Source organism: Bos mutus, chromosome 15 (genome assembly GCF_027580195.1).
Source record: "Bos mutus isolate GX-2022 chromosome 15, NWIPB_WYAK_1.1, whole genome shotgun sequence".
Classification (NCBI taxonomy): domain Eukaryota; kingdom Metazoa; phylum Chordata; class Mammalia; order Artiodactyla; family Bovidae; genus Bos; species Bos mutus.
The window spans coordinates 19,535,620-19,561,742 of record NC_091631.1 but is presented as its reverse complement, the minus strand read 5'-3'; the positions used below and the strand labels follow the sequence as shown (position 1 = coordinate 19,561,742).

At 41.1% G+C, this 26,123-nt stretch overlaps 1 protein-coding gene across 1 annotated transcript in view; it reads right to left on the bottom strand.

Annotated features, from left to right (window-relative positions):
• IMMP1L (inner mitochondrial membrane peptidase subunit 1) overlaps positions 1-24,280 on the bottom strand; it is a 478,402-nt gene extending 454,122 nt beyond the window's left edge. The window contains exon 1 of the mRNA XM_070383620.1: positions 24,270-24,280. The gene's annotated coding sequence lies outside the window, so the exon portion shown is untranslated. The remainder of the gene's footprint in view (positions 1-24,269) is intronic.
• Between the last annotated feature and the right edge of the window lie 1,843 nt (positions 24,281-26,123).

Sequence of the window (26,123 nt, the reverse complement as noted above, 5' to 3'; positions counted from 1 at the left end):
TCCAGATTCAGAAGAAAATGGTCTTTCTGTTCTCACTATGGTGGTTCACAATCTGTGGCCCCCTCAGCCCAGATTTTTAGCTCAAATAGAAGATGTGTGGGCCAGATTTGTCCATAAATGACAGGTGGTGATGGAAGACTCTGTGGTCTGGGAGAGGGAATGCCGAATAAGACCAAACCCAACCCATTCCTGTTTGAGGTCTGCCTGAGGGATTGTGGCCTTGGCAAAGTTTTCAACCAGTTCTTCATCTGTAAAATGGGCAAAAATTGCCATGGTTTCTATCCTCCTGGCTGCAAGAGTACCAAAAACTGAACAAGCGATCAAAAGGCCAAGGTACTACTAATGTTGAGAGTACAAAACACGAGAGTATCAAAACACCGATAATGTTAATAACAATCAAGGACATCCATTGTGCAATTACTGTTTGTCTGGTCCTATACAAAGCCCTTTATTCCAGAATCTCTTTGGATTCTTATGATTGCCCTATACAATAGGCCCAGTTATCATTCCTATTTTTCAGATGAGGGCATTGAAGCTCAGAAAAGTTGAATTGCTTTCTCTCAAGGTGGTACAGCCATGAGGTGACCAAGCTGGGATTTGAACCGGGAACTGTTTGTCTCCATAGTTTGGGTGGTCAATAGTACGTGCCATTACCCAGCCTCCTTGCATTCAGCTGTGTGTTTCCTGTAACAGCAAAACTGGCTTCGTAAATCTGAAAATTGATGCTCCAGTCCGGGAGATGCTTGGGGATAAGAAAACTGACATCACTACCCAATCTGGCTTACACTTGTATCCATCTGTTTGGGCTACGACTTTGTTTGATTTCTCCCTTATCCTGGTTTTTTTATTTGGTTTCACTCAGGAATGACATAGCCTGCCCTCCCCAGACTCCTGAAATACTGACTCAACACCATGCCTTCTGCTATTTTCCTGAGGAACGATTGGGTTGCAGTCTAACTTGTCCCATAAAATTGCTTCTCACTGCATTCCCTTCTCTGAAGGAAAGGGGTAGGGTTATTACCCAGAAGTTTCTCTACATTGAAAAGAAGAAAGAGAAAAATACACGCTGAGCTTCAAGACCCTCAAGCCAATTGCTAAGGTCACTTCTTCCCAACCTCACCTTCAAATCGGCCCGGGGATCTGCCTGCCTGCTGCCTGGGAAAGGACAATCCGATTGTAAATATTATCTGCCCTTCTAAGAACACTCGAATGGTAATACTCAAGCAATTACTTTCCTTTCAAGATCATTAAACACAAATCAGACTTGTATTTTAATATGGCTGCCAGTGTCGTTAATGGTGGGGAGGGTGGCATAAAGGGTAAGCTTTTCCCTCTAATGGCTGAATGTTTACATTATTACCCTTTCTGAGAAGCTTCACTGGGGGAGTTTGCTCCAGGCTTCTGAGGCACTTCTTTGCTTTCTAGCTCCACAAAATCCAACCCTTCAAAGCCAAGTGCACCTTCAGAGCATTTAGGAGGAAGAAAATTGTGACCCCATGAGGGCTCCCCCGCAACCACAACTGCTCCCCTTAAACACCGCAGGGTCCCATGGAAGGAAGCAAACTCTGGAAAGGATGAACAGTGTTTTGTTTTGTTTTGTTTTTAAAAGCAGGACGCTCCACTCTCACAGTGTGGGCCCGGCTCCCCTCTGTCTTCCTCCTGTTTAAGGGAGCCGAGATGCTAAGAAAGGTGTCAGAGGAGCCTGTCCAGAAGGCCTGTGCCCACCTCTTTCCCCTAATTCCCTAGTGTCCTGGGGCACCTGACGCCAGAGAGACAAGCTGCTTCTCAAATTGAGTTGGACACTGGAGTCTAGGAAGGGTCTTCTGGAAGGCAGACTTGCTGGAAGACGCTGATTCCAGGGGGGTAGACCATTCCTTGTCCAGCTCCCTGTGCCAATGCTGGTCCCATTGTAGGTGAACCCCACAGCATGGCCCTCTCAGGTTCTCCCAGGGCTGCTCTGTCCCCCCAAACATTGTCTGCCAGCTAGGATCTAAAGGTCCTTTGCCAGGGTCTGAAACCTTTTGCTGTTCATGAAGAAACTGGACTGCAAATAGAAGTTTTGAACATTGGATGGACCAGGGAGAGCTGTAGGAGCTGCGTTTTCCTTTTAACTTGAGATTTAGTTTTTTCCTCTTTTTATAACTTTATTGGGGAATAATTGACAAATATAATTGCATATAATGAAAGTGTACAATGTAGTGATGTGATACCCATTGCAGAATGATTTCTGAGTTTTTTTTTTTTTTTTTGAGTATAACTGCTTTACAATGTTGTGTTAGTTTCTGCTGTATGATGATCAAAAAATGCATGGAAGACTTAAATAGACATTTCTCCAAGGAAAGCATACAGATGGCAAGAGGTATATGAAACGATGCTCAACGTCAATAATTATTGTTGTTGTGGTTCAGCCATTAAGTTGTGGCTGACTCTTTGTGACCCCATAGAATGCAGCATGCCATGCTTCCATGTCCTGCACTGTCTCCCAGAGTTTGTTCAAAGTCATGTCCATTGAGTTGGTGATGTGTGTAACCATCTTGTCCTCTGTCATCTCCTTCTCCTCCTGCCTTCAATCTTTCCCAGCATTGGGGTCTTTTCCAATGAGTCGGCTCTTCACATCAAGTATTGGAGCTTCAGCTTCAGCATCAGTCCTTCCAGGGTTGAATATTCAGGGTTGATTTCCTTTAGGATTGACTGGTTTGATCTCTTTGCTGTCCAAGGGACTCTCAAGAGTCTTCTCCAATACCACAATTAGAAAGCATTAGCATAAATAGTTTTTTAAAAGGGGGCACAAATTATTAGAAAAATGCAAATTAAGACTACAATAAGGTATCACTTCACTCGGGTCAGAATGCGGGCTAATTCACTTCAGTCGTATCCGACTCTGTGCAACCCTATGGACTGTAGCCTGCCAGGTTCCTCTGTCCATGGGATTCTCCAGGCAAGAGTACTGGAGTAGGTTGCCATTTCCTTCTCCATGGGATCTTCCTGACCCAGGGATCGAACCAGTGTCTCAAATTTCCTGCATAGGCAGGCGGGTTCTTTACCACTAGAACCACCTGGGAAGCCCAGGTCAGAATGGTCATCATCAAAAAATCTACAAACAGTAAGTGCTGGAGAGGATGTGAAGAAAGGGAACTCTCCTGCACAGCTGGTGGGAATGTGGTTTTGTTTTAAGCTGTATTTCTGGAGCATGGACAAGTAGAGTAGGATCAGGCTATGCCTCTCTAGAGAGCAAATAGTCAGGGGCACGGCTCTGGGATTAGATGGACCGTGTTTTCACGGTGTAACCTGAGGCAGTTTGTTTAAATTCTTTAAACCTCAATTTCTTCATCTGTAAAATGGAGGCTTGAGGGGTTGGTGCCCCAGAGGCTAATCATAGTTATTTCACAGGGTTGTTGAAAGGATTAGATGTGTGGGAAGTCCTTTGCATAGGCTGCTTCATGTACGTGTTCAATGATCAGTTCGCTGATGATCAGTTCTAGAATCAGTTGCCTTTGTTTAATGATCAGTTCTGAAATCAGCCAGCTTTGCCGGCTACAGACACTTCAAACACCAAATGTAAAGACATGACTCAGTGGTACAGTTATTTCTAAGGTTGATGCGACAGTGATTCTTAATATCAGCTTCTGATGGAAGAGGGGAGATCGAGAAGCAAGCCCTGCTGAGTCCACAGTTCTGTAGAGAAACTGCTGCTTGTCCATTTGTTCCAGGCATGTGTGAGGAAGGGAATCCTTCCCAGCACCTTTCTTCTAAGGGACAAATATTCATTTTGCTTCTTTTGTTTTATGCTCACAGGCCCTTCCCAGGTAATTCCACAAGAATTCTCATATCTATGCTGCTGCTGCTGCTAAGTTGCTTCAGTCGTGTCCAACTCTGTGCAACCCCATAGACGGCAGCCCACCAGGCTCCCCCATCCCTGGGATTCTCCAGGCAAGAACACTGGAGTGGGTTGCCATTTCCTTCTCCAATACATGAAAGTGAAAAGTGAAAGTGATGTCGCTCAGTCGTGTCCGACTCTTAGCGACCCCGTGGACTGCAGCCCACCAGGCTCCTCCATCCATGGGATTTTCCAGGCAAGAGTACTGGAGTGGGGTGCCATCGCCTTCTCATATCTATACAGTGCACTATTCTAGCAATGGAGCTCAGTATATGCCTTATATTCATTTATCAAGAAACAGCACTAAAATGGCTTTCCAATGGGCACAGAGAGATAGGAAGTTTGGCATTTAGAGGAAGAGCTATGTTTGCCCAGGGTCCCAGTGAGGTTTGTCGTTCCAGAACCACCTTCTGTGTTATAACAGACATGGTCACGCCCAGTATTTCACCATGTGCCCCCTAGCATCTCCCACTCTGGACTAATCTGTTTACCTGGTCATTCTTTGATGCAAGGACAATATCAAACTCTGGCTTCAGTCCCTTCAGTACCCAGCCTACAGGTTTTTTTCAAAATGTGAGAGCTCTGGGAGTTGGTATCTCAATATTCTGCCCTAGACAACCTCCATTTGTGACCCTGGAGAATAGCAGTACCTAAAAAGTGTCATTTTGAAGACTATTCATTTAAGGTTCTGCCTTGAACTTTCCTTACTAATAAGGTTAATAATGAAATGATACTCCCAACAACAGCTATTGTTGCTGAGTCCCCATAGAGATAAACGTAGATCAGTGTTAAGAACTCTGAATGCATTATTTTAAGCTCATAGAATGGGTGACTGATTCATGTCCAGAGCTTAATTATGTGAGGGGTTGGTGGCTGTAGCTCTGATCTTTTGTGTCCATTCACTGGTTTTCATGGTCAGAAGGAGGCAGGCCTGCCGTATCCAAGCCAAGGCTGGCTGAGTTATGTCAGGGAGCTGGTAGGGAGAGTTATTTTAAAAGTGTAATAACATCTTATCCCCTAAATAACTGTTAATTATAGAAACTTTAGATCCTTATTTACAAATAAGAAGAAAGAAAAACACTGTCCATAATCCCACCACTGAAAAAGAACCAACGTTAGCATTTAGAGACACTTCTTTTCATATTTTTTCTATTCTTGACTTTTTTTTAAATATAGTGTGATTGTATAATATATACAATTTTCCCTGTTCTTTTCCAATTAACATTATGCTGTTAATGTGTCATTGAAAACTTGTAATAAATGTAATTTTAATAACTATAACATTTTGTTGTAGAATTTATCTTCCATATTACTTCCATATATTGGAGACTTCGGTTGTTCCTGATTTTCTGAAACTATAAATCATCCTATTAGTATGTTGTTGTTGTTCAGTCTCGAAGTCATGCCTGACTCTCTGCCACCCCATGGACTGCAGCACACCAGGCCTCCCTGTCCTCCACTATTTCCTGAAGTTCACTCAAGTTTATGTCCATTGAGTTAGTGATGTTATCTTAATGCTATGTTAAGATTATTTCTTTATGTCAGAGTCCCAGAATTGAAATTACTTCTTATTACAGAAGATAAACATTTATAGCTCTTAATCCATAATGCAAAGTAGAAATTATTATGTTGGAAAAGGTGTGGGTTGATGGCTACTCTATGTTCCTAAGGCTTTTCTTTTCCCTATATTGATGGAGTTATCAAGGCACTACAAAATTGAGACTTGCTAGATGTTGATTTTCCAATATCAAACATTTGAAGTAGTGGATGAAATATTCTTACCCTTCAAAAGAGTGGTGTTTGTAGATCATATTAGCACCTTAAATAAAATGAGCTTAAGCAAAAAAAAGACCATTTATTGACTCAGCTAATTAAAACTCTAGAAGCGATATGCATTCAGGAATGTTTGGATCCAGGGCCTTGGGTTTCTTCTCTCCATCCTTTAGTTTTGTTTTATTCTCTACTGGCTTTTCTGGTGGCTCAGATGGTAAAGCGTCTGCCTGCAATGTGGGAGACCCAGGTTCAATCCCTGGGTCAGGAAGATCCCCTGGAGAAGGAAATGGCAATGCACTCTAGTACCCTTGCCTGAAAAATCCCATGGGCGGAGGAGCCTGGTAGGCTACAGTCCATGAAGTAGCAAAGAGGTGGACACGACTGAGTGGCTTCACTTTCCTTTTCTTACCTCCTGGCTTAATTTTTAGGCAGTACCTTCCCTTTTGTTCGTATGATTATGTCCGAAACTCCATCTTCACTCTCCCTTCCAAGCAACTCCAGTGGGAAAAGCTTATCTCTAACTAGTTCCAACAAAATTCCAGGATTGAGATTTATTGGCACCAATTGGCCTAAATTGACTTGAGTGACTTGGCCAGGGGATGTTATGCTCCGTTGGTCCAGGCCTGGCTTACACGCTTGTCCCTAGAGCTGGCCAGGGAGCCATCTCCACCTAAACCAAATGACTGAGAATGAGATAGAGATAGTTGCCCTAGAGAGAATGAGAAGTATTATCTGAATACAGGGCGTGAATGCCAGCAAGCAGGAACAGTGCGTGTTCATTAAAAAGCACTTTTTCAGGGTTCTCCCTAATTATTCTAAGACATGAACTTTAAACAAGATATTATGCCTTGATAATGAAAGGCATTGAGCCCTCATGATCTGCTACAGGTATTACACTTCATTAGCATCAGGTAAACTGGCCACCATAGAAGCTATTTCTAGGAAACCAAACCCAATTCTTCACTTACTCATTTGGCATATATTTGTTTTAGCACCTACCTTGTATCAAGTCAGCATTTATTTAGTTGCTGATGCCTCAGGTGCTGGGGATACAGTGATAATTCTCATTCAATCTTGCCTTCCAATTTCACCTTTTGAAGCGCTAATGAATTGCCTGAGATGTTTTGGATGTATCCTGAGTGACCACAGGCTGTGCATGTGTTTATTTACAATTGGGATGGCTCTTTGCCACTCTGGCTGGCTGACCTACAATTTGCTCAGGCACTTACTAAGGGGAAAAAAAAATCCAAACCACTGCTTCTTCGCTAGCCTTAATTTGGCTGTTATGTTTATACTGGAGATTGTCTGGAAGGAGCTTTCAACTCAAATGCAGCAGAAATGTAAAATAGCTCCTGTGAAAGAAAATGGGTAAGAATTGTTAATGCATTCTTTCAAATGAAGGGAGATTCTCATATGGCATTGAAGGTATTTGCATAAACTGATTTCCCCCATCCAGAATCTCTGCTCTTATCCATTCCCGAGTTGCGATCTCTCTAAAATAGAATGTAGTTATTTGTAGTTGGATAATAGTCATTTATAATTTTACTTGAACGTCCCAACAAATATTAGTCAGAAATATCTTCCTAGAGCAATATATCATGGAACCTTGTGTCCAAAAGCTGTATGGAAATTAGTGAATAAGTGTTCATTCATTCAGCAAATATTCACTGAGCCACATGCCAGGCACTGTTCTAAGAGTATTCCTGAGCCCAGCAAAGATACTGATGAGGTCAGTCTATCATTCAAGATGCAACGCCTCCAGATTTGAGAGTCAGCAAAGCAAAAAGGGCAAAACATTGTAAACGCAAAGTTGGAGATCTTGACGTCACTGGGCAGATTGGATCCCCTCCCTGGCTTCCTTTTGGTGATTCCTGTCATCTGCAAAGCAGAGTAAGGGGCGGCAAAGAGGGGGCCACCCTGAGAGGAGGTCAGGAGCTCAGGCGATGAACTTTCTGAACATTCAATTTCCAGTTTCCTGCTTCTGAGTCATGTGACCTGGGTAAGTTCCTTATCTCTGACCTTAGTGTTCCCATCCATAAAATGGACTCATAAAAGGTGCACCTTACAGGGTTGCTGTAAGGAACACCTGAACTATGCACTTAGAGCAGCACTTAGTCTAGCGCCTGGTGTGTAAGGAGGCCTTGTTAAATGTGAACGGCTCCTTCTACCCCAACTTAAATTACTGCAAGAGGTGCAATTCATTCACTCATTTAAAAAAATTTATTTATTTTAGTTTTGACTGTGCTGGGTCTTAGTTGCTTTTGTGAGGGCTTTGTCTAGTTGCGTCGAGCAGGAGCTACTCTTCACTGCCGTATGCAGGCTTCTCATGGTGGTGGCTTCTCTTGCTGAGCACCAGCTCTGGAATTCAGGCTCAGTAGTTGTCATGCACGGGCTTAGTTGCTTTGTGGCATGTGGAATCTTCCTGGGCCAGGGATCAAACCAGTGTTCCCTGCCTTGGCAGGTGGATTCTTATCCACTCTGCCACCAGGGAAGTCCGCATCCATTCATTTAATGTATTTTAGTGAGGCCTACTCTGCACCAGGCACTGTCCCGTGATGAGGGGAGAGCTCTAAAGAAAGAGGATAGTTACTACTGATTGGAGGCTGAAATCCAAGTGGAAAGAGACAGGTAATAAATTAGTAAACAATCAAACAAATACATAAGTAATATATGTTCAGAGGTTAACATGTGCTCTGCAGCAAACAAAATGGAATGATGCAACCAAGCGGCTCGAAGTCACGGGAGGCTTCAGATCGCAGGCAACTTGCCCAGGATGTAAATGTTGAGAAGACAGTAGCTATGTCTAGGGCCTGAGGTGGGCTCTGGTGATGACTAAATCTCACTCATTCTAATTTCATTTGCAACCAATAATAAGCAAACATCCCTTTTGAGAATGGCGATTGGGGTTCAAGAAAGAGGGCTCAGGTCAAACTCCAGTTGGCCTGTAATACATTGAGAGACATCTGATGTTCTTGCACTACCCACCCGCCTCCAGCCTCTCTGTCTTCTCCTCTTCCTCACTCACATGCACACCTTCTGAGATTTTAGGATTCATTTCTAAAGCTATTTGGGTTCGATCCTTGGTCAGGGAGCTTAAGATCACACATGCCTCGTGGCCAAAAATCTGAAACATAAAAAACAGAAACAATATTGTAACAAATTCAATAAAGACATTAAAAGAAAGAAAATACTTTAAAAAAAAAAAAAAATAAAAATGTCCAGGTTGAGGCTATTTGCAAGGGTTATAAAAGATAATGCATGTAGAATATTTAGCACATGACTTGGCAAGTGGCTCAGCTGGTAAAGAATCCGCCTGCAGTGTGGGAGACCTGGGTTTGATCCCTGAGTTGCGAAGGTCCCCTGGAGAAGGAAATAGCTACCCACTCCTGTATTTTGGCCTGGAGAATTCCATGGACCGTATAGTCCATGGGATTTCACTTTTGGCACAGCATTCAGTAGACATTAAGGCAGACATATTGATTCTTTCATTCATGCAAATCACATTTATTGATCACCTACTGTGTTCCAGATGCTATGATAAGGGATGGAGATGAAAAGTTTTCGAGTCGGTGAGAATGAAAAAGTTAATACAGGAAACACTGTGGTTTGGAAAGGACAAGTTATCAACAACATGTGCATCAACACCTCGTATTTTAAACCAAAAAATCATATTGAAGTATTTTTCTTTTCAAAGGGATAAATTTGTCTCAAGTCTTTTTTTTTCTAAACCTAGAGGCTGGAAATTTGTACCCACAGCACTAAGTGCTTAATATGTGCTTGTTAATTTATGCTCACTCTAGATCAATTTTCTTTTTCATTATCAAGTAATGAATTTGTGTACAATGTTAAGCTTTTATATTATGAAATCTAGCTCAAAAAGATTTTTCTGCTTCCCAGAGGACTGAGTTTTCTGACTTTGATTTATCATTTATGCATCTCATCCATTATTGATGTTACAGCTTTTACACAAGGCTCCAACCTTTTGAAATAAAAATAAAACTACATCGTCCTGGTCTCTTTCTTGTTAATACTGTTTTTAGGGTACCAGGGATTCTTGTGTTCTGTGGAATTCACTTTGAAGCTTTCTTTCTTTGAAAACAAATGGCAGGAAGGCCCCCAACAACCCAGGCTCTCCTTCCTATTTAGTGGAAAAGCTGCCTGCATGTATCTAATTTTAAATTCTGAAGTGCAAATGTCATGTAATGAAAGTATCAGCAGTTACTTAAACGTGGTTAAATATGGAAAGTCGGCATAAAGTCGATGTTTATTTACAGCCGGTGACAGTGATAAGGGCAGGAGCCCTCTCGATAAGTGGCTTTCAGCCACCGTTAATCGGCTGATGGATGGATTGGTGCGAGGCTGGTCACAAGGAAGCGTCTCATCTTCTGTAATGGAACGTGCTCATCTGTCTAGTGGCGGGTGAGAGGCAGAGACCACGTGAGCTGATGATTCCATTATTCTGCCCAGAGCAACCTCTGTGACTGGAGAAAGGAGGCAAATATCAGGAGACTTTGACCCGAATCAGAGTGGAAACTTAGAGACTCACAGAATGTCACGACTGGAAGAGATCCTGCTGATCATCTCATCTAACCTGTTCTTTTTTTTTTTTTTTTTTTATGTGTGTGTGTGTGTGTTTTAAGATGAGGAAATTTCCATGTGAAAAAAATAAACCAGCATTTATTTTATTTTGTTAGGTTATTTATTTATTTTTGACAGTGCTGGGTCTTTGTTGCTGCCTGGGCTTTTCTCTAGTCGCAGCAAGTGGGAGCTACTCTCTTGCCCATGCGTGTGGTCCGTGGGCTTCTCATCGCTTGGCTTCTCTTATTGGGAGCACGGGCTCTCTGGCAAGTAGGTTTCAGTAACTGCAGCTCCCCGGCCTTAGAGCACAGGCTCAATAGCTGTGGTGCACAGGCTTAGTTGCTCCAAGGCATATGAGATCTTCTCGGAGCAGAGATTGAATCTGTGTCTCCAGCGTTGGCAGGTGGTTACCACTGAGCCACCAAGGAAGCCCTAAGAACCAGCATTTATTAATCACTGCATATATCAACTGCTCCTTGCTTAAAATCTGCAACTGGCTGCACACTGCCCTTCAGATGACTCCTTAATCAGAAACAGAATCTGTTCAGAATTTATGAACTGGGGTCTGCCTTTCTCTCTCGTCCCCACTCCCCGCCCCATCTCATCACGTAAGCCATGCTTGCACACTCCAATTGACAAGTCCCCCCATACTGAGCTGCTTCTTTGGGCAACTCCTGTTCAAGGTTTAGCCGTCTATCTGGATGTCACCTCCAGGAAGCTTTCCCTGACCACCCCCCCAAGCCTGGGCTGAGTACTCTGTCAGCTCTGTTCTTTTTCCTTTCCTGGTGGTTGCCTCTGTGGCGTATCTGTTACTGTCTATTCTTCCTACTTGACCAGGAGTTCCTTGAGACATTGTTTTATCCGTCATGTATATGCAAGGTGGCAGCACATAGGAGGTGTCCATTAAATATCTATTGACCAAATGGGATGGCTTATTATATTAAATGCTAAACGCTGCAGTAGATACCAGGAATACAAAATGGAGTGAGACACACTCTCACTTCTGGAAGAAGTCAATTCATTCATGACTTTTCCAACTGACGACATTTTCTCAGTTTACCAAGTTTGGATAAGTCACATTTCTCAGTTTTGGAAAAAGTTTAAAGGGACACTTTGAATTCCCAATTTTTCAAACATTGCTTAAGAATATCACCACCATTAGAAATCAGATGAAAGGAGAGAATTCCCTGGCAGTCCAGTAATCAGGACTTGCGCTTTCACTGCTGTGGTCCCGGGATTCAATTCTGGTTAGGAAATGAAGGAAACAAATCACGCAGTGAGCCTAAAAAAAAACCAGATGAAAGCAACCTCAAATAAATTGACCCCAATTAAGCAGTCCCCTTGCAAGTGACAAGAAACAAGCTCCTATTTGTCATTCAAAGAACCACTGTTGGATAATCCCAGAACTCAGGTAACATGCAAGAATGAGAAATAAGAGAACTGCAGAAGGCTAGGACGTGAAGAGGCTTTGCAATCGCCCAGCTCACCTCCCTTCTCTAACAGAGGAGAAGCTGACACACCTGAGAACTGATTGAGAAGGTTGAGTAGCAAGTTAGTGGCCGCCTGGACCTTGGAATCGCCCTAGGCTGTGTTCCTTCTCTGATGGGTTACCATTCAGAACCATGTCTCCAAACCTCCCCACCCCAAAGCACACATCTTCAGACACACATTCAGTTGTAGACATGGTCATCCCTTCTGCCTAGAAGCAGTATCCTAATTTGTATGTGGAAACCTACCCCTAACAACTCATGGTGGACAGAGCTCATGGAGTCACACCTGACTTAAGCCAGTCAGCACATTCCACCCAGCACCTTGGTTTTCAGTGTGAGTTGAAAGTCAGAGGAATCCCTCAGATTCAGACTTAAAGATGGCTCTTTACAGCAGAGCTCTGTCTAGTTAGGCAGCTGTTGTTTAGTTGCTAAGTTGTATCCAACTCTTTTGCCACCCCATGGTCTGTAGCCCACTAGGCTCCTCTATTCATGGGATTTCCCAGGCAAGAATACTGGAGTAGGTTGCCATTTCCTTTTCCAGGGGATCTTCCCAACTCAGGCACTGAACCTGCGTCTCCTGCATTAGCAGGCAGATTCTTTATCACTGAGCCACCAGAGAAGCACCTAGTTAGTCAGAGCTCAGTTTAAAAAGTTCTGCAAGCTCCTGCATTATCAAGGACTTCTAATATTGGGAAGAGGGTGGGATTTACGAACAGAGGCCTCTCTTGGAATATAGAAATGACTTATAAGTGCCAACAAGGCTCCTCAGCAACTGCTGAAAGATCATTTCCATCAAAGACAGAAATAGCAAATTCAGTTAGAAACTCTCCTCATTCTGAACATTTGCACCAGGACCCTCACTCCCTCTAATTCATGGTCCAGGGAAGTCCATTTACTGCCATGTTTCAGCCAACACAGTGCCTTGTTTGATTTCTATTTGCAAGTAATCTGCAATTCCCAGCCCTTCAATCAATTATTTAATTCACCAATTAATTTATGAATTAATGCAGGCAATTTATCAGTTCATGGTGCCAGGTACTATGTAAAGATGTCAAAAGCTCTGCTGATCCTCCAATGACTATTTGGATATAGACAGTCTCACCAAGCATTTTTCTCAAGCGAATTACTTTAGTTCAGGAAACTTTTACTGAGTACCTAGGGTTTCCCTGATGGCTCAGATGGTAAAGAATATGCCTGCAATGCAGAAGACTTGGGTTCAATCCCTTGGTCTGGAAGATCCCCTGGAGAAGGGAATGGCTACCCACTCTAGTATTTTTGCCTGGAGAATTCCATGTACAGAGGAGCCTGGTAAGCTACAGTCCATGGTGTTGCAAAGAATCAGACATGACTGAGTGACTAACACTTTTTACTCCTGTATATCTAGCCCCATGAGGGGATCAGAAATGAGTCAGATATCCTCCTGATCGTGAGGGTCTCATACTGTCTAGTTGGGGACCCAGGCAGGTAAAAAGAAATACTGACCTCTGTGACCTTCCTGAAGCCAGTATTCTGGTGTCAGACCCAACAAAGCATCTTCCCTATCCAGGATGGCGCTGGCTTCAGCTCAGGCTGCATTTATTTAATTTTCAAGTGTACAAGGAATCTGAAAAAATGTTTGGGAAAAAGAAAAATCCCACTTGCTGTTAAGTGCTGAGGACCATCGCTGTTATTTCTTGCTAATGATAGGCAATTCTAGGCGTACTGTGTGTATTTTGAAAAACAAGCCTAAATAATAGAACGAGGCTCTTTTCAGTAAAGCTGCAGTGATCCTAATGAAAGAGAATCCTCCAGGTCAACCTGGGAAGCAGAAGATGCAGGACCTGGTAGGAGATAAGGCAGCACAAATAAAAATCCCAACTCCAAATAAAAATACTGTGAACAACAAGGGCTTTCTGGAGAAGCTGCCAGGTGGTTAGTATCAATAAAATCAGGAACAGTGTGCTGCTTAAAAGTTCCTAGTGACTGTAGGTCACTAGAAGCTAGAAACTTCCATTTGTAAGTCCTGGGATGTAATGTACAGTCTGGTGACTATAGTTAATAATACTGTTCAGTATATTTGAAAATGGCTAAAAGAGTCGTTCTTAAATGTTCTCATCACAGAAAAAAATTCAAAACTATGTGCAGTGATAGGTGTAAATTAGACTTATTGTACTGCCCATTTGACAATGCATATATACATAAACTGAATTTTATGTTGTACATTGAAAATAATATAAAGTCATATGTCAATTATATCTCAAAAAAATTTTAAAAGAAGTTTCTAGTGGCTCTATTGGGGGGCCACTTTTCAAAAAGCTACCATCTATTGAAAGCCCACTCTGTGTTAGGTATTTCCTATGTCAATCACTTCAAAGGAAGAAAGGGTTAAATTAGATTAAAAATGGATTCTTTTCGAAGACCTTGTTAAAAGAATGAAAATATAAAAACTAATGAAAATATAAAAATAAAATAAAATTGGAAGAATAAAAAAAAAAAAAAAAGAATGAAAATATAAACAGCAGTCTAGGAAAATATCTTTGCGAAACATGTCTCACAATGGATATGCATTCCGAAAAAGTAAAGAATCCTCAAAACTCAATTAAAAGAACATGAACACCAAAATTTTTAAAATAAGAAAAAAACTAGAACACACACTTCACAAAAAAAGATAAATGGATGGCAACTGAGCTAAAAAAAAAAAAGATGCATAATATCACTATGCATTAAGGAGGTACAAATCAAAATCCCAATAAGATACTACTGCAAATCTATTAGAATAGCTGACATTAAAAAGACAGACCATACCAGGTGTTGGTAAGGATTTGAGGTGACTGGATCTCTCAGACACTCCTGGCAGGATGTAAAAATAGCAGAAACACTAATGCTCAATAACTTTCCCATGAAGTAGATATGCTTGTCTACTTCACAGCTTGGAAAAGTTAATTTAGAAATTGAGCTCAGAGGTGTGCAGTAAGGAAGTGTGTGGCTCTAACTGGACTGGCCCAGTGACACTACGCTTAGGGTAAGGGCCATAGGGATTTCTGTATTTATAGATTTTTTTTTTAATTGTGAAACATTTCACATGTAAAACTATATATTACATAAACAGTTTAAAGACTAATGATAAATAAACTCTCATGCATTTACCACCAAGCTTATAAAGCAGAATATTGTTACCATTTTATGGGAGGTCTCTTGTTCCTTTTTATCATCTGTACATGTATGTATTATTTACTTTTGCTTGTTTTCATAGAATGAAATGATGCTTCTACATTTTCCCTGTGACTTAGCTCTTTACCATTTTCTTTTAGCGATTCACCCAAATTGATTCATGTAGCTGTGGTTTATTCAATTTTGCTGCTGCTTGGTTTTCCAATGTATGAATATGTCACTATTTATTTATCCATCCTATTGCTGATGGGAATTTGGATCGTTTCTGGCTCTGCTAACCATGCTGCTATGAACATCCTTGTGTATATCTGTTGGCGCATATGTGTAAGAGCTTTTCTAGGGCAAATACCTCCAGTGGAATTGCCAAGTTCCAGTGCGTGGGCTCAGCTTGATAATTCCAAAGTGTTTACCAAAGGGACTGGACCAATTTTAATTCCTATTCAGTGGGTGAGATTTTTTCATTGTTCTCCTACCTCTCCATCTTGATATTGACCACTTTATAAAATTTTGCCATTCTGGTGAGTGAAAAATAGTATTTTCTTGTGATGTTAATTTGCATTGACTGTACTAATAAGTTTAGGCATTTAAAAATATGTTCATGGACCATTTGTATTTCTTTTTCTATGAAATGTCTGTTCAATCCTTTTGCCTATTTTTCTTCTGGGTTGTCTATTTTCCATATTGATTTGTAGGACTGCCTTATATTTTCTAGATAGCAATTTTTTGTCAATTATATGTGGTGTAAATATATTTTTAGTTTCAAGCTTTCTTTTTTCTTTTTAGGAGTTTAATTTTGATGGACAGAAGTTCTTATTTTAAAACTTTTAAAATATTTTCAAACTTGGAGAAAGGTTATAAAATTAGTACAAAGAATTCCTTTCCCCCAGATTCTCCAGTGTTAACATCTTATGACATTTGCTTGTTCATTCCACTTACCTATTTTGTATTTTTCTTGCTATTGTAAGTAGTATTTTTAAAAATTACTTATTCCAGCTCATTGTTGATGTTGACTTTTTAAAAAGTTGTTTTTGCATCTAGAAACCTTGCCACACTCTCACATTTTAAGATTTTCGTAGATTGGCATGCTTTTTAGGTAAATAAATTATCTGCAAACAATGACTGCTTTTGCTATATTTCCAGTCTTTATCATGCTGTATTTTTCAGACCAATACCTTCAGTCTCAAGCTATATAAATATGTTGATAATGACCATCTTTGTCCTGTTCCTCATCCTAAAGGGAATGTTTTCAGCATTTCAGCATTAGAAATTACATTTGTGGTAGTTTTTTCTTTTCTTTCTTTCTTTTTTTTTTTTTTTGAGGATGTCTATTATCAGGTTATAAAATTTCCCTTTCAGTCTTAGCTTGAGAAAAGTTTTGTTTAAAAAATCCTGAATAGATATTAATTTTTATTGAGTGCTTTTAATTGCATCTACTGAAGTGAACTTAAGTTTTTTTTTTCCTTTCACTTGTTAAATGGGTAGATATCTTTAATCAATTTTCTAACGCAGCATACCTGGGATAAACCCAACTTGGCCATATGCATCATCTTTATTTATCATGAGAGGATTCAATTTGCCAGTATTTTGTTTGAGGCTTTGTTATTTTCCTTTTCCTTCTGTGTTTTTACGGTTTGGATATCTAGGTAATTGTTTTGTTTTCTGCTGCATAAACCATGCATTCTGATTATCTATTGGCATAGCAAACTATGCCAAATTTAATGGTGTAAAACAACACAATTACTTATGATCATCACTCATGGCTCTGGGGGTAAACCCATCTCTAGTAGGTGGTTCTCAGCTGGGATCTCCCATGTGTTTGAAATCAGATGGTGGCTGGGACTGGAATCACCAAAACTTCCTTTCATATGCCTGCTGCTTGTGCTGAGAAGCCTCAAACTGGTCGAGGGGAAAACTGGTCTCTTGTAGTTGTTCAATTGCTAAGGCATGTCTGACTCTTTGTGACCCCATGAACTGTAGCATACAAGGCTTCCCTGTCCTTCACCATCTCCTGGAGTTTGCTCAAACTCATGTCCATTGAGTAGGTGATGCCATCCAACCATCTCAACCTCTGTTGTCCCCTTCTCCTCCTGCCTTCAATCTTTCCCAGCACCAGGGTCTTTTCCAATGGGTCGGCTCTTCACATCAGGTGGACAAAATATTGGAGCTTGAGCTTCAGCATCAGTCCTTCTAATGAATATTCGGGATTGATTTCCTTTAGGATTGACACGTTTGATCTTCTTGCTGTCCAGGGGACTCTCAAGAGGCTCTTAGGTATCATTTTTTATCTCTATATGATCCCTTCTTGTGATTTCTCCAACATAGCAGCTTTTGGGCAGTTGGAGGCTTCCAGAGAGTATGTTCCAAGAGAAACTGTTCAAAGCTGGCCAATACCTTCGGTTTTTTCCCTGAAAGTGAAAGTGTAGTCATCCAGTTGTGTCCCACTCTTTGTGACCTCATGTACTGTAGCCCCCCCAGGCTCCTCTGTCCATGGGATTCTCCAGGCAAGAATACTAGAGTGGGTTGCCATTCCCTTCTCCAGGGGATCTTCTCAATTCAGGAATTGAACCCAGGTCTTTTGCATTGTAGGTGGATTCTTTACCTTCTGAGCTACCAGAGAAGCCCAACTATTTCTTATCTAGCCTTCGAAGTCATATAGAACTCTTCTGCCACACCCTTTGTACTGAAGTTAAAGCAAACTCCAAGTGAGGGAACACACTGCATTTTGTTGATGGGTAAAGTGTCAAAGAAATTATGACATGATTCAAAACTACCACAGCTAAACCCACCCTAGAAAATTATTTGAGCAGTGTTTCCTTTATTTTTTATCCTCCAGAGTATTTGTTTCAGATGACACCCCACTCCAGTACTCTTGCCTGGAAAATCCCATGGACAGAGGAGCCTGGTAGGCTGCAGTCCATGGGGTCGCTAAGAGTTGGACACGACTGAGCAACTTCACTTTCACTTTTCACATTCATGCATTGGAGAAGGAAATGGCAACCCACTCCAGTGTTTTTGCCTGGAGTATCCCAGGGACAGCAGAGCCTGGTGGGCTGCTGTCTATGGGGTTGCACAGAGTCGGCACACCACTGAAGTGACTTAGTAGCAGAATTAATATATTCCTGGCATTTTTGTAATACTAACCTGTGAAAGTGCTGCACTTAATATGCCAGCAAATTTGGAAAACTCAGCAGTGGCCACAGGACTGGAAAAGGTCAGTTTTCATTCCAATCCCAAAGAAAGGCAATGCCAAAGAATGCTCAAACTACCCCGCACAATTGCACTCATCTCACACGCTAGTAATGCTCAAAATTCTCCAAGCCAGGCTTCAGCAATAAGTGAACCATGAACTTCCAGACGTTCAAGCTGGTTTTAGAAAAGGCAGAGGAACCAGAGATCAAATTGCCAACATCTGCTGGATCATGGAAAAAGCAAGAGAGTTCCAGAAAAACATCTATTTCTGCTTTATTGACTATGCCAAAGCCTTTGACTGTGGGGATCACAATAAACTGTGGAAAATTCTTCAAGAGATGGGAATACCAGACCACCTGACCTGCCTCTTGAGAAACCTGTATGCAGGTCAGAAGCAACAGTTAGAACTGGACATGAAATAACAGACTGGTTGTTTCATAGGGAAAGGAGTACGTCAAGGCTGTATATTGTCACCCTGCTTATTTAACTTATACGCAGAGTACATCATGAGAAATGCTGAACTGGAAGAAGCACAAGCTGGAATCAAGATTGCCGGGAGAAATATCAATAACCTCAGATATGCAGATGACACCACCCTTATGGCAGAAAGTGAAGAGGAACTCAAAAGCCTTTTGATGAAAGTGAAAGAGGAGAGTGAAAAAGTTGGCTTACAACTCAACATTCAGAAAACGAAGATCATGGCATCTGGTTCCATCACTTCATGGGAAATAGATGGGGAAACAGTGGAAACAGTGTCAGACTTTATTTTTGGGGGCTCCAAAATCACTGCAGATGGTGACTGCAGCCATGAAATTAAAAGACGCTTACTCCTTAGAAGGAAAGTTATGTCCAACCTAGATAGCATATTCAAAAGCAGAGACATTACTTTGCCAGCAAAGGTTTGTCTAGTCAAGGCTATGGTTTTTCCAGTGGTCATGTATGGATGTGAGAGTTGGACTGTGAAGAAAGCTGAGCACTGAAGGATTGATGCTTTTGAACTGCGGTGTTGGATAAGACTCTTGAGAGTCCCTTGGACTGCAAGGAGATCCAACCAGTCCATTCTAAAGGAGATGAGTCCTGGGTGTTCTTTGGAAGGAATGATGCTAAAGCTGAAACTTCAGTACTTTGGCCACCTCATGCGAAGAGTTGACTCATTGGAAAAGACTCTGATGCTGGGAGGGATTGGGGGCAGGAGGAGAAGGGGATGACAGAGGATGATATGGCTGGATGGCATCACCGACTCGATGGATGTTAGTTCGAGTGAACTCCGGGAGTTGGTGATGGACAGGGAGGCCTGGCATGCTGCAATTCGCAAAGAGTCCGACACGACTGAGCGACTGAACTGAACTGAACTGAACCTGTAAGAACACCAAGACTGCATTTTCTGGTAAGAATATTTTTGACTACACATTAATTTTCTAAAATACTTATAGGACTCTACTTTTTCATTGTTTTTTGAGTCAGTTTTAATAGCATTTTTCTAGGAATTTGCCCATTTCATCCAATTTTCAAATTTCATAGCTTAACATTGTATGGTAGGCAAAATGCTGCCGTGCCTCCTGGCTTCCCATTAAACATAGCCACACTCCAATCTTTGGAACCTGTGAATATGTTACTTTAAATGATAAAAAAAAAGGTCTTTGCATATGTGACTAACTGTATAGACCTTGAGATGGGAAAATTATCTTGGGTATGCCAGTGGGCCCAACGAATAACACAAGTCCTTAAAACGGAGAGAATCTTTCTGAGCTATAGAGACAGGGAGATACTATGAAAGAAAAGTCAGGGAGATATGACAGAAGAAGAACTTGATCCCCCAGCCTGGCTTTGAAGATAGAGGAAGGAAGTCATGAGCAAGGAACGTGGATGGTCTCCAGTAGTGGGGAATGCCCTTCAACTGATGGCCAGCAACTTGAATGAGCCAGGAAGCCAATCCTTCCCTAGAAGCTCCAGAAAGAAATGCAGTCCTGTAGACACCTTGATTTTAGCCCAGTGGGACCTCTATCTGCCTTCTGGCCTGCAAAACTATAAGATCATACATGTGTTGCCTATTATTTGCTTAATTTCTGTAAAACATATGGTTTTGTACCCCTTTAATTACTAATATTGTTTATTTGGGCTCTCTCCTTTCATTAATCTTGCTGGAGATTTGTCTATTTTATTAGGTTTTCTCAAAGCACCAACTTTTGCTTTGATTATTTCCATATCAAAGTTTGTTTTTTGTTTTTTTAAAGCTGAGATTGGTCCATGGGCTTTTTTTTGTTGTTAAGATTTATTTATTTTCTCACTTTATTCTTTATGGCTGCACTGGGTCTTCGTTGCCGTGTGTGGGCCTTCTCCAGTTGAGGTGAGGGCACACTGGTCACTAGCTGAGGTGCCTGGGCTTCTCGCTGCGGTGGTTTCTCTTGCTGTGGAACAGTCTCCAGGTGCGAGGGCTTCAGCAGCTGCGGCACACAGGCTTAGATTCCACAGGAAGTCCTGCGGAGGCATGTTGGATCTTCCCAGACAAGGAATCAAACCCGTGTCCCCAGCATTGGCAGGCAGATTCTTTACCACTGAGCTACCAGTGAAGCCCTCAATGTTTGCTCTAAATTTTCATTAATTTGTGGCTTTATCGTTATTATTTTCTTCCTTTTATTTTTTCCAGTTTATTTTCCTCACTGTTTAAGTTGGAAGTTTGACTTTTTTATTTTGAGATGTTCTTATCTAATATATACATTTAGGGCCATAATCGTCCCTGTAACTACAACTTTAACTGAACCCAACTAAATTTTTATACATAGTATTTTCATTATGCTACATTCTAATTACTGTTTAAAATCCATTGTTATTTCTCCTTAGATCCATAAATCATCTTTAGAAGTGTGGTTTTAAATTCATAGACAAATGGGATTATTCTAGTTATCTTTTTGTTGTTGATTTCTAACTTACTGACAACTACTCAACTTTGTCATTGTCACATAAAAGCAGCCCTAGATCATTCATAAATATGTGGGCAGAGCTTGGTTCCAAAAACTGTGAAAGCCTGGGTATGGCTTACAGGTGGCAGTTTGCTAACCCCTGCTCGAGGGACTCTCTCCCCTCATGGCCTTTCTCTCAGGGTCCCCAGGACCCCCCCTGCATGATGGCCAAGGGCTCCAGGAGAGCTAAAGAGAGAAAGCAAACTCTCTCAAGACTTAAGCCTGGAACCCAAAGGGCATCACTCGCCCTACAATCAATTTCTCTATTATTAACGTCTTGCTTAGTCTGGTGAATTTGTTACAATTGACGAATCAATATGAATACATTATGATAAACTAAAGCCCAGAGTTTCCATTTGGATTCACTCTTTGTATTATACACTTCTATGGGTTTTGACAAATGCTTAATACTGTAGCATGCAGAATAGTTTCACTGCCTGAAAAATCTCCTGTGTTCGTCATATTCATCCCCTCCTCTCATTGAGATCCTAGGAACCACTGATCTTTTTCCTGTCTCTATAGTTTTACCTTTACCAGAAGACTGTGTACAGTTGACCTTTGAACAACAAGGGTTTAAACTGAGTGGGTCCACTTAAACACAAATTTTTTGCAGTATTAAATACCGCAAAACTACTACTTCCGATCCACGGATGCAGAACCATGGATGTGGAAGACTGACTATAGTTATTGTAAGTAGATTTTCCACTGTGAGGGGGTCAGCTCCCCTAACCCTTGCATTGTTCAAGGGTCAACTGTAGTTGGAATTATATAGGAAATAGCTCTTTCAAATTTATTTCTTTTACTTTGCAATCCTTCATGTCTTTTTGTGGTTTCGTAGTTCATTTATTTCTATGCTGAATAGTATTCCATTGTACGTCAATTTATATTCACCTATTGAAGGGCATCTTGTTTGCTTCCAACTTGGGGATAATTATGAGTTAATTTACTATAAACATTTGTGTGCAGGATTTTTTGTGTGGATTTAAGTTTTTAACTCATATAGGTAATATCAAGGAACACGATTGCTAGATTACACGATAAAACTATGTTCAGTGTTAGCTTGTAGGGACCTGAGAAACTATCTTTCGAAGTAGCTATATTATTTGATAACCGTTCTCACTTTTGGGTCCCACCAGCAATGGGTGAGAGTTCCTGTTCCTCTACATTCTTTTCCGTATTTGGAGTTGTCAGGGTTTTGTTGTTGTTGTTGTTTGTGTTTAATTTTAGCTACTTTGAAAGATTTGGAGAAGGGAATGGCAACCTACTCCAGTATTCCTGCATAGAGAACCCCATGGTTCTATAAATTTGAAATTTGAAATAAAGAAAGAAAGAAAGAAATTTGAAAGAGCTACTTCCTATATAATTCCAACTACAGTTAACCCTTGAACACACAGCAGCCTGTGGGTCACGAAGAGTCAGACACAATTGATCAACTGACACACACACACGACAGGTGTTTAGGGGTATCTCTACCGTCTTGGTCGACATCTACCATTGTTGTTTTAAGTTGAAATTTGCTGATGGCACATAATGCTCAGCATCTTTTCATATGCTGATTTGTCATTTGTACATCTTCTTTGGTGAGGTGTTTGTTCAGATCTTTTGCACATTTTAAAATTGAGTTTTTTGTTGTCTTATTGTTGAGTTTGAAGAATTCATTTTATATTTTGGCTAGAAGACTTTTTTATCAGATACATACTTTTTTCAAATGTTTTCTCCCAGTCTACAGCTTGTCTTCTCACTCTCTTAGAGGATTATATATTTAAAAAATATAATAGTTAGATCTTGTCTTGTATATTTCCATGTTTGTGACACCTGTCAATTATGCCAGGGCCATTTATTTGCCTCGGAGGAGACTGGCCTAGTCAATATAATTGCAAAGGGAAGAGTCAATTTGTAGTTGTGATCTTCAAAATTAAGTTTTTGAGTCTCCAACAAGGCCATAATCTTGAAGCCAGGCTTTACTGAAAAAGAAATGTTTTGTCTTAGCTGTATTTTTTAAATTGAGGTAACCTTGTTTTATAACATTATATAAACTTTATGTGTACAACATTATATTTCAACTTCTGTATACATTACACATGCTTACCACCAAAAGTTTACTTTCCACCCATCACCATAGTGACCACTAATTTGTACTCTGTATCTGTGTGTCTGTTTTTGCTTGGTTGGGTTTGTTCATTTATTTGTTATTATTTTCTATATTCCACATATGAGTGAAATCGTATGGTATTTGAGAAAGAGAATTTCTAAAGTCTGTAAGATCCCTTGACTATATCCAGAGTCACGTAAGTGTGACTGACAAGACATGACATCAACCATGAGTGAAAATCGGAATATCATGTGAAAGAGGATCCTGACACATAGGAAAGAAGAAAAAGACCTACACTTCTACTCCAGTGTAATTAAGGAAAGAGATGGATGGGAAGGGATGGTCCCCTTGCTCACTGTTTTTCCTAACCTCCATACTACCCCAGTCTGCATGATGCACCTCTCTTCTCCCTTCTATGAGATTCCACTCCTACCTCTCAGGTAACATGGCCTACTCTCTCCTCTATGTCCCCAGAATTGTGTACACACTCAAATTGTGGGGTCTGTAAATTCTATTGCAGTTAATCATAGGTGATCTGCTTCCTGAGACCGTGAGCTCCTTGGGGCCAGGAACTACAGATAATTTACCTCTATATCCACGTGCCTGGCACCATGCTTGGATCCTTATAGGCATCTTGCTGCCTGCAGAGAGTAGAGTAAATGCATAAATGTGTGCTGAGATATGCAGGGCAGGCAAGCAGTTGGAAGGTTTAACAAGGAAAGCAACATTTGAGCTGTGCTTGAAAGCTGATTTGGTGTAAGCCAGGAAGCAAAGTGGGAGAAAAACACTAGGAACAGCATGGGCAAAGGCACAGAGATACGAAGCAGCACAGGGCACTTGGAGGGCTCCAGTCAGTGTCTCCGCAGCCGCTATGAACTGAGTTGTGTCCTCCAGAAATTTATATGAAGAAGTCCTAAACACCAATTGACAATATTTGTAGAGGGGCTTTTGGGAGGTGATTAGGATTAGATTAGATCATGTAGATCATGCCCTCATAATGGAAGCAATGCCTTTATGAATAGAGGAAGAGGCAGGAGAGTTCTATCTCTCTATGTACGTGTACCAATGAGAAGCCATGTGAGCACACAGCCAGAAGACAGCTGTCTACAAGCTAGAAAGCTGGCTGTCACCAGGAACCAAGTCTACTGGCACCTTGATCTTGGCTCTTTCAGCCTCTAGAACTGTGAGATATAAATGTGTGTGGTTTAAGTCACTGAGTCTATGGTATTTTGTTATAACAGCCCAAGCCAGCTGAGATAACTGCCTTAGCGGAGTACTTGTGTGTGGAGGAATGAATGAGATAACTGCCTTAGCGGAGTACTTGTGTGTGGAGGAATGAATGAATGAAGACATGAATATACTTTACTTCCTCACTGTCAGGGCATTTCTCTTTATGGAACCAAATCCATGTTTTATAACCAAATTATATAACATATAACCAAATTTATAGCATAACCAAATTATGTTTTAAAATGTGGGTTTTATTAGTATTCAGATACGGGGAAACTAACAGATTGGGAGATGATAGCCATTGAAATAACATAGCCATTGCATTGCTTGTAGATCCCAAGAGGAGAGGACACACCACGCCATGGGGGGAGCACATGGAGAAACACCAGGGTCAGGCAGAAGGATCGAAGGGAAAATGTGGGCAATAAGCCTTATAGTAGTTTCCACAGGAAGAATAGGCAAAGTAGTGTAAACAAGCTTAGGGTTGGCTAGTTGGATAATTTTGCAAGTTCTGGGGCTTGCAAAAAAAAAAAAATAGAGACTATCCATAGTGTCTGGCACCTGAGTCTTGGGTGATTAGGAGAATAACGGTCCTAACGTTATTAACATTATTAATAACAGTGTGGATCCGGCTGCTTGCCCTCAAAAGCCAATAAATAGGCCAGGTGGACAGGAAAGTTTGCTTTATTTCAGATGCCAGCAACTGTGGGGGAGGATGGGAGATGGTGGCAGACTTTTGTCCAAAAGCTAACTCCTCCCACTGACAAACAGGGAGTGAGAGCTTTTCAGACAGAGTGCGTTAGGGGGCGGGGGGCTACATGCAGAAACAGCAGTCATCTCTAACAGTCATCTTCAGATTGGTCATCAGTGGTCTAACCAGCATCATCTTGGTTGTTTTCGGTACAGTTACTCTTCAGTTCTGGGGCCCATTTGTTCCCATTTCTTTGAGGCCAGTTCTCAGAATTGTGGGGACTCATGTCCTGGGTGCAGTCTGGTCATAATGTAGTTGACTTTTCCGCCTGGTGTTTTAGTATCTATAAGACAGCTCACAAGACAACGCTCAGAATATTATCTGTAGCCCTTGAGAAAGAACTGAAGGTCCTAGACTATGCTTAATGACTACATTATTATTACTTGGTCTCCTTTGACTGTTTTCCTTCATTTCCACATGTTCTCATTTCTCTCATTAAGCTTATTATTTGAGCAAAGTTTTTCACAGACAAAAGGCAGGCAGAGGACATAGTTTGGGGGGTGGGTAGCCAGGACCACAGCGTTGTGCTCTGTTTCAGTCCCTTGTGTGAGAGCTCAGTGGAGGTGCCTGGGGGCATGGGCTGTGCAGCATTGGTTTGCAATCGAAAACTGTACTTTCAGATGACTCATTCACTATCTCCAGAAATTGTCTAACCTTAGGAGGGACAGTCTTACCAGGGCCTTCAAGGTCCAAGATGTCAAAGCAACAAATACAGAAACTAGAAAACATGACTATCTTTTCTAGTTTCAGGGAAACCTGAAACTGGGTATTTGGAGATGGAGCTGTGAATACTGGGAACTTTTGTAACCTGCTTTTTCAAGATTTGTCAAGATCATGTCTTCCCGTGACATTACCCTTTTTCATGTCAATTTTGCCATATTTTCTTTCACTAATTGATTCATTCACACATTTAATAAACATTTACTGAGCAACCACTACACATGGACATCACCAGATGGTCAATACCAAAATCAGATTGATTACATTCTTTGCAGACAAAGAAGGAGAAGCTTTGTAGAGTCAGCAAAAACAA